Source organism: Cynocephalus volans, chromosome 4 (genome assembly GCF_027409185.1).
Source record: "Cynocephalus volans isolate mCynVol1 chromosome 4, mCynVol1.pri, whole genome shotgun sequence".
NCBI classification, from domain to species: domain Eukaryota; kingdom Metazoa; phylum Chordata; class Mammalia; order Dermoptera; family Cynocephalidae; genus Cynocephalus; species Cynocephalus volans.
Genome location: NC_084463.1, coordinates 58,886,433 through 58,904,589, shown reverse-complemented (window position 1 = coordinate 58,904,589; position 18,157 = coordinate 58,886,433).

The following is an 18,157-nucleotide window of genomic DNA, read 5'->3' as shown; positions in this document are numbered from 1 at the left end:
TTTTATTGAAATTTCCATGAATGTTCAAGGAAATGGGATACAACATTTTTTCTTTCATTCTTTTATCCCCCAACCCCCCAAGCTTCCAAATCATGGTTGACAAGATTAATAGACTATCTTCTGCATTCTTACAATTTTTCTTTATGCAGAATAACAATCTTTTTATTATTTTACTGAAATTTCCATGAATGTTCAAGGAAATGGGATACAACAGTTTTTCTTTCTTTCTTTTATCCCCCACAACCCCCCAGCTTCCAAAACAGGGTTGACAACATTAATTATCTATCTTCTGCATTCTTACTCTTTTTCTTTATGCAGATTAACAATCTTTTTATTATTGTATTGAAATTTCCATGAATGATCAAGGAAATGGGATACAACAGTTTTTCTTTCTTTCTTTTATCCCCCACCCCCGCCAGCTTCCAAATCATGGTTGACAACATAATATTGTATCTTCTGCCTTCATACTCTTTTTCTTTATGCATTTAACAATCTTGTCATTATTTTACTGAAATTTCATGAATGTTCAAGGAAATGGGATACAACATTTTCTCTTTCTTTCTTTTATCCCCCACTCCCCAATCTTCCAAATCATGGTTGACAACATTAATATTCTATCTTCTGCATTCTTACTCTTTTTCTTTATGCAGATTACCAATCTTTTTAATATTTAATTGAAATTTCCATGAATGTTCAAGGAAATGGTATACAACAGTTTTTCTTTCTTTCTTTTATCCCCCACCACCCACCACCTTCCAAATCATGGTTGACAACATTCATATTCAATCTTCTGTATTCTTACCCTTTTTCTTTATGTAAATAACAATCTATTTCTTATTTTATTGAAATTTCCATGAATGTCCAAGGAAATGGGATACAACATTTTTTCTTTCTCTCTTTTATCCCCCACGCCCCCAGCTTCCAAATCGTGGTTGACAACATTAATATTCAATCTTCGGCATTCTTACAGTTTTTCTTTATGCAGATTAACAATCTTTTTATTATTTTAATGAAATTTCCATGAATGTTCAAGGAAATGGAATACAACAGTTTTTCTTTGTTTCTTTTATCCCCCACCACCTCCCACCTTCCAAATCATGGTTGGCAACAGTAATATTCAATCTTCTGCATTCTTACACTTTTACTTTATGCAGATTAACAATCTTTTTATTATTTTATTAAAATTTCCATGAATGTTCAAGGAAATTGGATACAACAGTTTTTCTTTCTTTCTTTTATCCCCCACTTGCCCGCAGCTTCTAATTCATGGTTGACAACATTAATATTCTATCTTCTGCATTCTTACTCTTTTTCTTTATGCAGATTAACTATCTTTTTATCATTTTATTGAAATTTCTATGAATGTTCAAGGAAATGGGATACAACAGTTTTTCTTACTTTCTTTTATCCCCCACGCCCCCCCAGCTTCCAAATCATGTTTGACAACATTAATATTCTATCTTCTGCATTCTTTCACTTTTTCTTTATGCAGACTAACAATCTTTTTATTATTTTATTGAATTTTCCATGAATGTTCAAGGAAATGTGATACAACATTATTTCTTTCTTTCTTTTATCCCGCACGCCCCCAGCTTCCAAATCGTGGTTGACAATATTAATATTCAATGTTCTGCATTCTTACACTTTTTCTTTATGCAGATTAACAATTTTTTATTATTTTATTGAAATTTCCATGAATGTTCAAGGAAATGGGATGCAACAGTTTTTCTTTCTTTCTTTCATCCCCCTACCCCCCCAGCTTCCAAATCATGGTTGACAACATTAATATTCCATCTTCTGCATTCTTACTCTTTTTCTTTATGCAGATTAACAATCTTTTCTTATTTTATTGAAATTTCCATGAAAGTTCAAGGAAATGGGATACAACAGTTTTTCTTTCTTTCTTTTATCCCCCAACACGCCCCAGCTTCCCAATCATGGTTGACAACATTAATATTCCATCTTCTGCATTCTTACTCTTTTTCTCTGTGCAGATTAACAATCTTTTTACTATTTTATTGAAATTTCCATGAATGTTCAAGGAAATGGGATACAACAGTTTTTCTTTCTTTCTTTTATCCCCCACAACCCCCCAGCTTCTAAAACATGGTTGACAACATTAATATTCTATCTTCTGCATTCTTACTCTTTTTCTTTATGCAGATTAACAATCTTTTTATTATTGTATTGAAATTTCCATGAATGTTCAAGGAAATGGGATACAACAGTTTTTCTTTCTTTCTTTTATCCCCCACCCCCGCCAGCTTCCAAATCATGGTTGACAACATGAACATTCTATCTCCTGCATTCTTACTCTTTTTCTTCATGCAGATTAACAATCTTTTATTATTTATTTGAAATTTCCATGAATGTTCAAGGAAATGGGATACAACAGTTTTTTTTTCTTTCTTTCATCCCCCACCCTCCCAGCTTCCAAATCATGGTTGACAACATAATATTGTATCTTCTGCCTTCATACTCTTTTTCTTTATGCATTTAACAATCTTGTCATTATTTTACTGAAATTTCATGAATGTTCAAGGAAATGGGATACAATATTTTCTCTTTCTTTCTTTTATCCCCCACTCCCCAATCTTCCAAATCATGGTCGACAACATTCATATTCTATCTTCTGCATTCTTACTCTTTTTCTTTATGCAGATTACCAATCTTTTTAATATTTTATTGAAATTTCCATGAATGTTCAAGGAAATGGGATACAACATTTTTTCTTTCATTCTTTTATCCCCCAACCCCCCAAGCTTCCAAATCATGGTTGACAAGATTAATAGACTATCTTCTGCATTCTTACAATTTTTCTTTATGCAGAATAACAATCTTTTTATTATTTTACTGAAATTTCCATGAATGTTCAAGGAAATGGGATACAACAGTTTTTCTTTCTTTCTTTTATCCCCCACAACCCCCCAGCTTCCAAAACAGGGTTGACAACATTAATTATCTATCTTCTGCATTCTTACTCTTTTTCTTTATGCAGATTAACAATCTTTTTATTATTGTATTGAAATTTCCATGAATGATCAAGGAAATGGGATACAACAGTTTTTCTTTCTTTCTTTTATCCCCCACCCCCGCCAGCTTCCAAATCATGGTTTCCAACATAATATTGTATCTTCTGCCTTCATACTCTTTTTCTTTATGCATTTAACAATCTTGTCATTATTTTACTGAAATTTCATGAATGTTCAAGGAAATGGGATACAACATTTTCTCTTTCTTTCTTTTATCCCCCACTCCCCAATCTTCCAAATCATGGTTGACAACATTAATATTCTATCTTCTGCATTCTTACACTTTTTCTTTATGCAGATTAACTATCTTTTTATTATTTTATTGAAATTTCCATGAATGTTCAAGGAAATGGGATACAACAGTTTTTCTTACTTTCTTTTATCCCCCACCCCCCCCAGCTTCCAAATCATGTTTGACAACATTAATATTCTATCTTCTGCATTCTTACACTTTTTCTTTATGCAGACTAACAATCTTTTTATTATTTTATTGAAATTTCCATGAATGTTCAAGGAAATGTGATACAACATTATTTCTTTCTTTCTTTCATCCCGCACGCCCCCAGCTTCCAAATCGTGGTTGACAATATTAATATTCAATGTTCTGCATTCTTACACTTTTTCTTTATGCAGATTAACAATTTTTTATTATTTTATTGAAATTTCCATGAATGTTCAAGGAAATGGGATACAAAGGTTTTTCTTTCTTTCTTTCATCCCCCTACCCCCCCAGCTTCCAAAACATGGTTGACAACATTAATATTCCATCTTCTGCATTCTTACTCTTTTTCTTTATGCAGATTAACAATCTTTTATTATTTTATTGAAATTTCCATGAAAGTTCAAGGAAATGGGATACAACAGTTTTTCTTTCTTTCTTTTATCCCCCAACACGCCCCAGCTTCCCAATCAGGGTTGACAACATTAATATTCTATCTTCTGCATTCTTACTCTTTTTCTTTATGCAGATTAACAATCTTTTTATTATTTTATTGAAATTTCCATGAATGTTCAAGGAAATGGTATACAACAGTTTTTCTTTCTTTCTTTTATCCCGCACAACCCCCCAGATTCCAAATCATTGTTGACAACATTAACATTCATTCTTCTGCATTCTTAATCTTTTTCTTTATGCAGATTAACAATCTTTTTATTATTTTATTGAAATTGCCATGAATGTTCAAGGAAATGGGATACAACATTTTTTCTTTCTTTCTTTTATCCTCCAGCGCCCCCAGCTTCCAAATCATGGTTTACAACATTAATATTCTATCTTCTGCATTCTTACTCTTTTTCTCTATGCAGATTAACAATCTTTTTATTATTGTATTGAAATTTCCATGAATGTTCAAGGAAATGGGATACAACAGTTTTTCATTCTTTCTTTTATCCCGCATAACCCCCCAGATTCCAAATCATTGCTGACAACATTAACATTCTATCTTCGTCATTCTTACTCTTTTTCTATATGCAGATTAAGAATCTCTTTATTATTTTATTGAAATTTCAATGAATGTTCATAGAAATGTGACACAAGAGTTTTTCTTTCTTTCTTTTATCCCCCACCCCAACAGCTTCCAAATCTTAGTTCCCAACACTAATATTCTATCTTCTGCATTCTTACACTTTTTCTTTATGCATATTAACAATCTTTTTATTATTTTATTGAAATTTCGATGAATGTTCAAGGAAATGGGATAAAACAGTTTTTCTTTCTTTCTTTTATCCCGCACAACCCCCCAGATTCCAAATCATTGTTGACAACATTAACATTCTATCTTCGTCATTCTTACTCTTTTTCTCTATGCAGATTAAGAATCTTTTTATTATTTTATTGAAATTTCCATGAATGTTAAAGGAAATGGGATACAACACTTTTTCTTTCTTTCTATCATCCCCCAACCCCACCAGCTTCCAAATCATTGTTGACAACATTAATATTCTATCTTCTGCATTCTTACTATTTTTCTTTATGCAGATTACCAATCTTTTTATTATTTTATTGAAATTTCCATGAATGTTCAAGGAAATGGGATACAACAGTTTTTCTTTCATTCTTGTATCCCCCAGCCCCCCAGCTTCCAAATCATGATTGAAAACATTAATATTCTACCTTCTGCATTCTTACTGTTTTTCTTTATGCAGATTAACAATCTTTTCTTATTTTATTGAAATTTCCATGAATGTTCAAGGAAATGGGATACAACACTTCTTCTGTCTTTCTTTTATCCCCCACCCCCGCCAGCTTCCAAATCATGGTTGACAACATGAACATTCTATCTCCTGCATTCTTACTCTTTTTCTTTATGCAGATTAACTATCTTTTATTATTTTATTGAAATTTCCATGAATGTTCAAGGAATTGGGATACAACATTTTTTCTTTCATTCTTTTATCCCCCAACCCCCCAAGCTTCCAAATCATGGTTGACAAGATTAATAGACTATCTTCTGCATTCTTACAATTTTTCTTTATGCAGAATAACAATCTTTTTATTATTTTACTGAAATTTCCATGAATGTTCAAGGAAATGGGATACAACAGTTTTTCTTTCTTTCTTTTATCCCCCACAACCCCCCAGCTTCCAAAACAGGGTTGACAACATTAATTATCTATCTTCTGCATTCTTACTCTTTTTCTTTATGCAGATTAACAATCTTTTTATTATTGTATTGAAATTTCCATGAATGATCAAGGAAATGGGATACAACAGTTTTTCTTTCTTTCTTTTATCCCCCACCCCCGCCAGCTTCCAAATCATGGTTGACAACATAATATTGTATCTTCTGCCTTCATACTCTTTTTCTTTATGCATTTAACAATCTTGTCATTATTTTACTGAAATTTCATGAATGTTCAAGGAAATGGGATACAACATTTTCTCTTTCTTTCTTTTATCCCCCACTCCCCAATCTTCCAAATCATGGTTGACAACATTAATATTCTATCTTCTGCATTCTTACTCTTTTTCTTTATGCAGATTACCAATCTTTTTAATATTTAATTGAAATTTCCATGAATGTTCAAGGAAATGGTATACAACAGTTTTTCTTTCTTTCTTTTATCCCCCACCACCCACCACCTTCCAAATCATGGTTGACAACATTCATATTCAATCTTCTGTATTCTTACACTTTTTCTTTATGTAAATAACAATCTATTTCTTATTTTATTGAAATTTCCATGAATGTCCAAGGAAATGGGATACAACATTTTTTCTTTCTTTCTTTTATCCCCCACCCCCGCCAGCTTCCAAGTCATGGTTGACAACATGAACATTCTATCTCCTGCATTCTTACTCTTTTTCTTCATGCAGATTAACAATCTTTTATTATTTATTTGAAATTTCCATGAATGTTCAAGGAAATGGGATACAACAGTTTTTTTTTCTTTCTTTCATCCCCCACCCTCCCAGCTTCCAAATCATGGTTGACAACATAATATTGTATCTTCTGCCTTCATACTCTTTTTCTTTATGCATTTAACAATCTTGTCATTATTTTACTGAAATTTCATGAATGTTCAAGGAAATGGGATACAACATTTTCTCTTTCTTTCTTTTATCCCCCACTCCCCAAGCTTCCAAATCATGGTCGACAACATTCATATTCTATCTTCTGCATTCTTACTCTTTTTCTTTATGCAGATTACCAATCTTTTTAATATTTTATTGAAATTTCCATGAATGTTCAAGGAAATGGTATACAACAGTTTTTCTTTCTTTCTTTTATCCCCCACCACCCACCACCTTCCAAATCATGGTTGACAACATTAGTATTCAATCTTCGGCATTCTTACACTTTTTTTTATGCAGTTGAACAATCTTTTTATTATTTTAATGAAATTTCTATGAATGTTCAAGGAAATGGAATACAACAGTTTTTCTTTCTTTCTTTTATCTCCCACCACCTCCCACCTTCCAAATCATGGTTGGCAACAGTAATATTCAATCTTGTGCATTCTTACACTTTTACTTTATGCAGATTAACAATCTTTTTATTATTTTATTAAAATTTCCATGAATGTTCAAGGAAATTGGATACAACAGTTTTTCTTTCTTTCTTTTATTCCCCACTTGCCCGCAGCTTCTAATTCATGGTTGACAACATTAATATTCTATCTTCTGCATTCTTACACTTTTTCTTTATGCAGATTAACTATCTTTTGATTATTTTATTGAAATTTCCATGAATGTTCAAGGAAATGGGATACAACAGTTTTTCTTACTTTCTTTTATCCCCCACCCCCCCCCAGCTTCCAAATCATGTTTGACAACATTAATATTCTATCTTCTGCATTCTTACACTTTTTCTTTATGCAGACTAACAATCTTTTTATTATTTTATTGAAATTTCCATGAATGTTCAAGGAAATGTGATACAACATTATTTCTTTCTTTCTTTCATCCCGCACGCCCCCAGCTTCCAAATCGTGGTTGACAATATTAATATTCAATGTTCTGCATTCTTACACTTTTTCTTTATGCAGATTAACAATTTTTTATTATTTTATTGAAATTTCCATGAATGTTCAAGGAAATGGGATACAAAGGTTTTTCTTTCTTTCTTTCATCCCCCTACCCCCCCAGCTTCCAAAACATGGTTGACAACATTAATATTCCATGTTCTGCATTCTTACTCTTTTTCTTTATGCAGATTAACAATCTTTTATTATTTTATTGAAATTTCCATGAAAGTTCAAGGAAATGGGATACAACAGTTTTTCTTTCTTTCTTTTATCCCCCAACACGCCCCAGCTTCCCAATCAGGGTTGACAACATTAATATTCTATCTTCTGCATTCTTACTCTTTTTCTTTATGCAGATTAACAATCTTTTTATTATTTTATTGAAATTTCCATGAATGTTCAAGGAAATGGTATACAACAGTTTTTCTTTCTTTCTTTTATCCCGCACAACCCCCCAGATTCCAAATCATTGTTGACAACATTAACATTCATTCTTCTGCATTCTTAATCTTTTTCTTTATGCAGATTAACAATCTTTTTATTATTTTATTGAAATTGCCATGAATGTTCAAGGAAATGGGATACAACATTTTTTCTTTCTTTCTTTTATCCTCCAGCGCCCCCAGCTTCCAAATCATGGTTTACAACATTAATATTCTATCTTCTGCATTCTTACTCTTTTTCTCTATGCAGATTAACAATCTTTTTATTATTGTATTGAAATTTCCATGAATGTTCAAGGAAATGGGATACAACAGTTTTTCATTCTTTCTTTTATCCCGCATAACCCCCCAGATTCCAAATCATTGCTGACAACATTAACATTCTATCTTCGTCATTCTTACTCTTTTTCTATATGCAGATTAAGAATCTCTTTATTATTTTATTGAAATTTCAATGAATGTTCATAGAAATGTGACACAAGAGTTTTTCTTTCTTTCTTTTATCCCCCACCCCAACAGCTTCCAAATCTTAGTTCCCAACACTAATATTCTATCTTCTGCATTCTTACACTTTTTCTTTATGCATATTAACAATCTTTTTATTATTTTATTGAAATTTCGATGAATGTTCAAGGAAATGGGATAAAACAGTGTTTCTTTCTTTCTTTTATCCCGCACAACCCCCCAGATTCCAAATCATTGTTGACAACATTAACATTCTATCTTCGTCATTCTTACTCTTTTTCTCTATGCAGATTAAGAATCTTTTTATTATTTTATTGAAATTTCCATGAATGTTAAAGGAAATGGGATACAACACTTTTTCTTTCTTTCTATCATCCCCCAACCCCACCAGCTTCCAAATCATTGTTGACAACATTAATATTCTATCTTCTGCATTCTTACTATTTTTCTTTATGCAGATTACCAATCTTTTTATTATTTTATTGAAATTTCCATGAATGTTCAAGGAAATGGGATACAACAGTTTTTCTTTCATTCTTGTATCCCCCAGCCCCCCAGCTTCCAAATCATGATTGAAAACATTAATATTCTACCTTCTGCATTCTTACTGTTTTTCTTTATGCAGATTAACAATCTTTTCTTATTTTATTGAAATTTCCATGAATGTTCAAGGAAATGGGATACAACACTTCTTCTGTCTTTCTTTTATCCCCCACCCCCGCCAGCTTCCAAATCATGGTTGACAACATGAACATTCTATCTCCTGCATTCTTACTCTTTTTCTTTATGCAGATTAACTATCTTTTATTATTTTATTGAAATTTCCATGAATGTTCAAGGAAATGGGATACAACATTTTTTCTTTCATTCTTTTATCCCCCAACCCCCCAAGCTTCCAAATCATGGTTGACAAGATTAATAGACTATCTTCTGCATTCTTACAATTTTTCTTTATGCAGAATAACAATCTTTTTATTATTTTACTGAAATTTCCATGAATGTTCAAGGAAATGGGATACAACAGTTTTTCTTTCTTTCTTTTATCCCCCACAACCCCCCAGCTTCCAAAACAGGGTTGACAACATTAATTATCTATCTTCTGCATTCTTACTCTTTTTCTTTATGCAGATTAACAATCTTTTTATTATTGTATTGAAATTTCCATGAATGATCAAGGAAATGGGATACAACAGTTTTTCTTTCTTTCTTTTATCCCCCACCCCCGCCAGCTTCCAAATCATGGTTGACAACATAATATTGTATCTTCTGCCTTCATACTCTTTTTCTTTATGCATTTAACAATCTTGTCATTATTTTACTGAAATTTCATGAATGTTCAAGGAAATGGGATACAACATTTTCTCTTTCTTTCTTTTATCCCCCACTCCCCAATCTTCCAAATCATGGTTGACAACATTAATATTCTATCTTCTGCATTCTTACTCTTTTTCTTTATGCAGATTACCAATCTTTTTAATATTTAATTGAAATTTCCATGAATGTTCAAGGAAATGGTATACAACAGTTTTTCTTTCTTTCTTTTATCCCCCACCACCCACCACCTTCCAAATCATGGTTGACAACATTCATATTCAATCTTCTGTATTCTTACACTTTTTCTTTATGTAAATAACAATCTATTTCTTATTTTATTGAAATTTCCATGAATGTCCAAGGAAATGGGATACAACATTTTTTCTTTCTCTCTTTTATCCCCCACGCCCCCAGCTTCCAAATCGTGGTTGACAACATTAATATTCAATCTTCGGCATTCTTACAGTTTTTCTTTATGCAGATTAACAATCTTTTTATTATTTTAATGAAATTTCCATGAATGTTCAAGGAAATGGAATACAACAGTTTTTCTTTGTTTCTTTTATCCCCCACCACCTCCCACCTTCCAAATCATGGTTGGCAACAGTAATATTCAATCTTCTGCATTCTTACACTTTTACTTTATGCAGATTAACAATCTTTTTATTATTTTATTAAAATTTCCATGAATGTTCAAGGAAATTGGATACAACAGTTTTTCTTTCTTTCTTTTATCCCCCACTTGCCCGCAGCTTCTAATTCATGGTTGACAACATTAATATTCTATCTTCTGCATTCTTACTCTTTTTCTTTATGCAGATTAACTATCTTTTTATCATTTTATTGAAATTTCTATGAATGTTCAAGGAAATGGGATACAACAGTTTTTCTTACTTTCTTTTATCCCCCACGCCCCCCCAGCTTCCAAATCATGTTTGACAACATTAATATTCTATCTTCTGCATTCTTTCACTTTTTCTTTATGCAGACTAACAATCTTTTTATTATTTTATTGAATTTTCCATGAATGTTCAAGGAAATGTGATACAACATTATTTCTTTCTTTCTTTTATCCCGCACGCCCCCAGCTTCCAAATCGTGGTTGACAATATTAATATTCAATGTTCTGCATTCTTACACTTTTTCTTTATGCAGATTAACAATTTTTTATTATTTTATTGAAATTTCCATGAATGTTCAAGGAAATGGGATGCAACAGTTTTTCTTTCTTTCTTTCATCCCCCTACCCCCCCAGCTTCCAAATCATGGTTGACAACATTAATATTCCATCTTCTGCATTCTTACTCTTTTTCTTTATGCAGATTAACAATCTTTTCTTATTTTATTAAAATTTCCATGAAAGTTCAAGGAAATGGGATACAACAGTTTTTCTTTCTTTCTTTTATCCCCCAACACGCCCCAGCTTCCCAATCATGGTTGACAACATTAATATTCTATCTTCTGCATTCTTACTCTTTTTCTCTGTGCAGATTAACAATCTTTTTACTATTTTATTGAAATTTCCATGAATGTTCAAGGAAATGGGATACAACAGTTTTTCTTTCTTTCTTTTATCCCCCACAACCCCCCAGCTTCTAAAACATGGTTGACAACATTAATATTCTATCTTCTGCATCCTTACTCTTTTTCTTTATGCAGATTAACAATCTTTTTATTATTGTATTGAAATTTCCATGAATGTTCAAGGAAATGGGATACAACAGTTTTTCTTTCTTTCTTTTATCCCCCACCCCCGCCAGCTTCCAAATCATGGTTGACAACATGAACATTCTATCTCCTGCATTCTTACTCTTTTTCTTCATGCAGATTAACAATCTTTTATTATTTATTTGAAATTTCCATGAATGTTCAAGGAAATGGGATACAACAGTTTTTTTTTCTTTCTTTCATCCCCCACCCTCCCAGCTTCCAAATCATGGTTGACAACATAATATTGTATCTTCTGCCTTCATACTCTTTTTCTTTATGCATTTAACAATCTTGTCATTATTTTACTGAAATTTCATGAATGTTCAAGGAAATGGGATACAACATTTTCTCTTTCTTTCTTTTATCCCCCACTCCCCAATCTTCCAAATCATGGTCGACAACATTCATATTCTATCTTCTGCATTCTTACTCTTTTTCTTTATGCAGATTACCAATCTTTTTAATATTTTATTGAAATTTCCATGAATGTTCAAGGAAATGGGATACAACATTTTTTCTTTCATTCTTTTATCCCCCAACCCCCCAAGCTTCCAAATCATGGTTGACAAGATTAATAGACTATCTTCTGCATTCTTACAATTTTTCTTTATGCAGAATAACAATCTTTTTATTATTTTACTGAAATTTCCATGAATGTTCAAGGAAATGGGATACAACAGTTTTTCTTTCTTTCTTTTATCCCCCACAACTCCCCAGCTTCCAAAACAGGGTTGACAACATTAATTATCTATCTTCTGCATTCTTACTCTTTTTCTTTATGCAGATTAACAATCTTTTTATTATTGTATTGAAATTTCCATGAATGATCAAGGAAATGGGATACAACAGTTTTTCTTTCTTTCTTTTATCCCCCACCCCCGCCAGCTTCCAAATCATGGTTGACAACATAATATTGTATCTTCTGCCTTCATACTCTTTTTCTTTATGCATTTAACAATCTTGTCATTATTTTACTGAAATTTCATGAATGTTCAAGGAAATGGGATACAACATTTTCTCTTTCTTTCTTTTATCCCCCACTCCCCAATCTTCCAAATCATGGTTGACAACATTAATATTCTATCTTCTGCATTCTTACTCTTTTTCTTTATGCAGATTACCAATCTTTTTAATATTTAATTGAAATTTCCATGAATGTTCAAGGAAATGGTATACAACAGTTTTTCTTTCTTTCTTTTATCCCCCACCACCCACCACCTTCCAAATCATGGTTGACAACATTCATATTCAATCTTCTGTATTCTTACACTTTTTCTTTATGTAAATAACAATCTATTTCTTATTTTATTGAAATTTCCATGAATGTCCAAGGAAATGGGATACAACATTTTTTCTTTCTTTCTTTTATCCCCCACCCCCGCCAGCTTCCAAGTCATGGTTGACAACATGAACATTCTATCTCCTGCATTCTTACTCTTTTTCTTCATGCAGATTAACAATCTTTTATTATTTATTTGAAATTTCCATGAATGTTCAAGGAAATGGGATACAACAGTTTTTTTTTCTTTCTTTCATCCCCCACCCTCCCAGCTTCCAAATCATGGTTGACAACATAATATTGTATCTTCTGCCTTCATACTCTTTTTCTTTATGCATTTAACAATCTTGTCATTATTTTACTGAAATTTCATGAATGTTCAAGGAAATGGGATACAACATTTTCTCTTTCTTTCTTTTATCCCCCACTCCCCAAGCTTCCAAATCATGGTCGACAACATTCATATTCTATCTTCTGCATTCTTACTCTTTTGCTTTATGCAGATTACCAATCTTTTTAATATTTTATTGAAATTTCCATGAATGTACAAGGAAATGGTATACAACAGTTTTTCTTTCTTTCTTTTATCCCCCACCACCCACCACCTTCCAAATCATGGTTGACAACATTAGTATTCAATCTTCGGCATTCTTACACTTTTTTTTATGCAGTTGAACAATCTTTTTATTATTTTAATGAAATTTCTATGAATGTTCAAGGAAATGGAATACAACAGTTTTTCTTTCTTTCTTTTATCTCCCACCACCTCCCACCTTCCAAATCATGGTTGGCAACAGTAATATTCAATCTTGTGCATTCTTACACTTTTACTTTATGCAGATTAACAATCTTTTTATTATTTTATTAAAATTTCCATGAATGTTCAAGGAAATTGGATACAACAGTTTTTCTTTCTTTCTTTTATTCCCCACTTGCCCGCAGCTTCTAATTCATTGGTTGACAACATTAATATTCTATCTTCTGCATTCTTACACTTTTTCTTTATGCAGATTAACTATCTTTTGATTATTTTATTGAAATTTCCATGAATGTTCAAGGAAATGGGATACAACAGTTTTTCTTACTTTCTTTTATCCCCCACCCCCCCCCAGCTTCCAAATCATGTTTGACAACATTAATATTCTATCTTCTGCATTCTTACACTTTTTCTTTATGCAGACTAACAATCTTTTTATTATTTTATTGAAATTTCCATGAATGTTCAAGGAAATGTGATACAACATTATTTCTTTCTTTCTTTCATCCCGCACGCCCCCAGCTTCCAAATCGTGGTTGACAATATTAATATTCAATGTTCTGCATTCTTACACTTTTTCTTTATGCAGATTAACAATTTTTTATTATTTTATTGAAATTTCCATGAATGTTCAAGGAAATGGGATACAAAGGTTTTTCTTTCTTTCTTTCATCCCCCTACCCCCCCAGCTTCCAAAACATGGTTGACAACATTAATATTCCATCTTCTGCATTCTTACTCTTTTTCTTTATGCAGATTAACAATCTTTTATTATTTTATTGAAATTTCCATGAAAGTTCAAGGAAATGGGATACAACAGTTTTTCTTTCTTTCTTTTATCCCCCAACACGCCCCAGCTTCCCAATCAGGGTTGACAACATTAATATTCTATCTTCTGCATTCTTACTCTTTTTCTTTATGCAGATTAACAATCTTTTTATTATTTTATTGAAATTTCCATGAATGTTCAAGGAAATGGTATACAACAGTTTTTCTTTCTTTCTTTTATCCCACACAACCCCCCAGATTCCAAATCATTGTTGACAACATTAACATTCATTCTTCTGCATTCTTAATCTTTTTCTTTATGCAGATTAACAATCTTTTTATTATTTTATTGAAATTGCCATGAATGTTCAAGGAAATGGGATACAACATTTTTTCTTTCTTTCTTTTATCCTCCAGGGCCCCCAGCTTCCAAATCATGGTTTACAACATTAATATTCTATCTTCTGCATTCTTACTCTTTTTCTCTATGCAGATTAACAATCTTTTTATTATTGTATTGAAATTTCCATGAATGTTCAAGGAAATGGGATACAACAGTTTTTCATTCTTTCTTTTATCCCGCATAACCCCCCAGATTCCAAATCATTGCTGACAACATTAACATTCTATCTTCGTCATTCTTACTCTTTTTCTATATGCAGATTAAGAATCTCTTTATTATTTTATTGAAATTTCAATGAATGTTCATAGAAATGTGACACAAGAGTTTTTCTTTCTTTCTTTTATCCCCCACCCCAACAGCTTCCAAATCTTAGTTCCCAACACTAATATTCTATCTTCTGCATTCTTACACTTTTTCTTTATGCATATTAACAATCTTTTTATTATTTTATTGAAATTTCGATGAATGTTCAAGGAAATGGGATAAAACAGTTTTTCTTTCTTTCTTTTATCCCGCACAACCCCCCAGATTCCAAATCATTGTTGACAACATTAACATTCTATCTTCGTCATTCTTACTCTTTTTCTCTATGCAGATTAAGAATCTTTTTATTATTTTATTGAAATTTCCATGAATGTTAAAGGAAATGGGATACAACACTTTTTCTTTCTTTCTATCATCCCCCAACCCCACCAGCTTCCAAATCATTGTTGACAACATTAATATTCTATCTTCTGCATTCTTACTATTTTTCTTTATGCAGATTACCAATCTTTTTATTATTTTATTGAAATTTCCATGAATGTTCAAGGAAATGGGATACAACAGTTTTTCTTTCATTCTTGTATCCCCCAGCCCCCCAGCTTCCAAATCATGATTGAAAACATTAATATTCTACCTTCTGCATTCTTACTGTTTTTCTTTATGCAGATTAACAATCTTTTCTTATTTTATTGAAATTTCCATGAATGTTCAAGGAAATGGGATACAACACTTCTTCTGTCTTTCTTTTATCCCCCACCCCCGCCAGCTTCCAAATCATGGTTGACAACATGAACATTCTATCTCCTGCATTCTTACTCTTTTTCTTTATGCAGATTAACTATCTTTTATTATTTTATTGAAATTTCCATGAATGTTCAAGGAAATGGGATACAACATTTTTTCTTTCATTCTTTTATCCCCCAACCCCCCAAGCTTCCAAATCATGGTTGACAAGATTAATAGACTATCTTCTGCATTCTTACAATTTTTCTTTATGCAGAATAACAATCTTTTTATTATTTTACTGAAATTTCCATGAATGTTCAAGGAAATGGGATACAACAGTTTTTCTTTCTTTCTTTTATCCCCCACAACCCCCCAGCTTCCAAAACAGGGTTGACAACATTAATTATCTATCTTCTGCATTCTTACTCTTTTTCTTTATGCAGATTAACAATCTTTTTATTATTGTATTGAAATTTCCATGAATGATCAAGGAAATGGGATACAACAGTTTTTCTTTCTTTCTTTTATCCCCCACCCCCGCCAGCTTCCAAATCATGGTTGACAACATAATATTGTATCTTCTGCCTTCATACTCTTTTTCTTTATGCATTTAACAATCTTGTCATTATTTTACTGAAATTTCATGAATGTTCAAGGAAATGGGATACAACATTTTCTCTTTCTTTCTTTTATCCCCCACTCCCCAATCTTCCAAATCATGGTTGACAACATTAATATTCTATCTTCTGCATTCTTACTCTTTTTCTTTATGCAGATTACCAATCTTTTTAATATTTAATTGAAATTTCCATGAATGTTCAAGGAAATGGTATACAACAGTTTTTCTTTCTTTCTTTTATCCCCCACCACCCACCACCTTCCAAATCATGGTTGACAACATTCATATTCAATCTTCTGTATTCTTACACTTTTTCTTTATGTAAATAACAATCTATTTCTTATTTTATTGAAATTTCCATGAATGTCCAAGGAAATGGGATACAACATTTTTTCTTTCTCTCTTTTATCCCCCACACCCACCAGCTTCCCAGTCATGGTTGACAACATTAATATTCAATCTTCGGCATTCTTACAGTTTTTCTTTATGCAGATTAACAATCTTTTTATTATTTTAATGAAATTTCCATGAATGTTCAAGGAAATGGAATACAACAGTTTTTCTTTGTTTCTTTTATCCCCCACCACCTCCCACCTTCCAAATCATGGTTGGCAACAGTAATATTCAATCTTCTGCATTCTTACACTTTTACTTTATGCAGATTAACAATCTTTTTATTATTTTATTAAAATTTCCATGAATGTTCAAGGAAATTGGATACAACAGTTTTTCTTTCTTTCTTTTATCCCCCACTTGCCCGCAGCTTCTAATTCATGGTTGACAACATTAATATTCTATCTTCTGCATTCTTACTCTTTTTCTTTATGCAGATTAACTATCTTTTTATCATTTTATTGAAATTTCTATGAATGTTCAAGGAAATGGGATACAACAGTTTTTCTTACTTTCTTTTATCCCCCACGCCCCCCCAGCTTCCAAATCATGTTTGACAACATTAATATTCTATCTTCTGCATTCTTTCACTTTTTCTTTATGCAGACTAACAATCTTTTTATTATTTTATTGAATTTTCCATGAATGTTCAAGGAAATGTGATACAACATTATTTCTTTCTTTCTTTTATCCCGCACGCCCCCAGCTTCCAAATCGTGGTTGACAATATTAATATTCAATGTTCTGCATTCTTACACTTTTTCTTTATGCAGATTAACAATTTTTTATTATTTTATTGAAATTTCCATGAATGTTCAAGGAAATGGGATGCAACAGTTTTTCTTTCTTTCTTTCATCCCCCTACCCCCCCAGCTTCCAAATCATGGTTGACAACATTAATATTCCATCTTCTGCATTCTTACTCTTTTTCTTTATGCAGATTAACAATCTTTTCTTATTTTATTGAAATTTCCATGAAAGTTCAAGGAAATGGGATACAACAGTTTTTCTTTCTTTCTTTTATCCCCCAACACGCCCCAGCTTCCCAATCATGGTTGACAACATTAATATTCTATCTTCTGCATTCTTACTCTTTTTCTCTGTGCAGATTAACAATCTTTTTACTATTTTATTGAAATTTCCATGAATGTTCAAGGAAATGGGATACAACAGTTTTTCTTTCTTTCTTTTATCCCCCACAACCCCCCAGCTTCTAAAACATGGTTGACAACATTAATATTCTATCTTCTGCATTCTTACTCTTTTTCTTTATGCAGATTAACAATCTTTTTATTATTGTATTGAAATTTCCATGAATGTTCAAGGAAATGGGATACAACAGTTTTTCTTTCTTTCTTTTATCCCCCACCCCCGCCAGCTTCCAAATCATGGTTGACAACATGAACATTCTATCTCCTGCATTCTTACTCTTTTTCTTCATGCAGATTAACAATCTTTTATTATTTATTTGAAATTTCCATGAATGTTCAAGGAAATGGGATACAACAGTTTTTTTT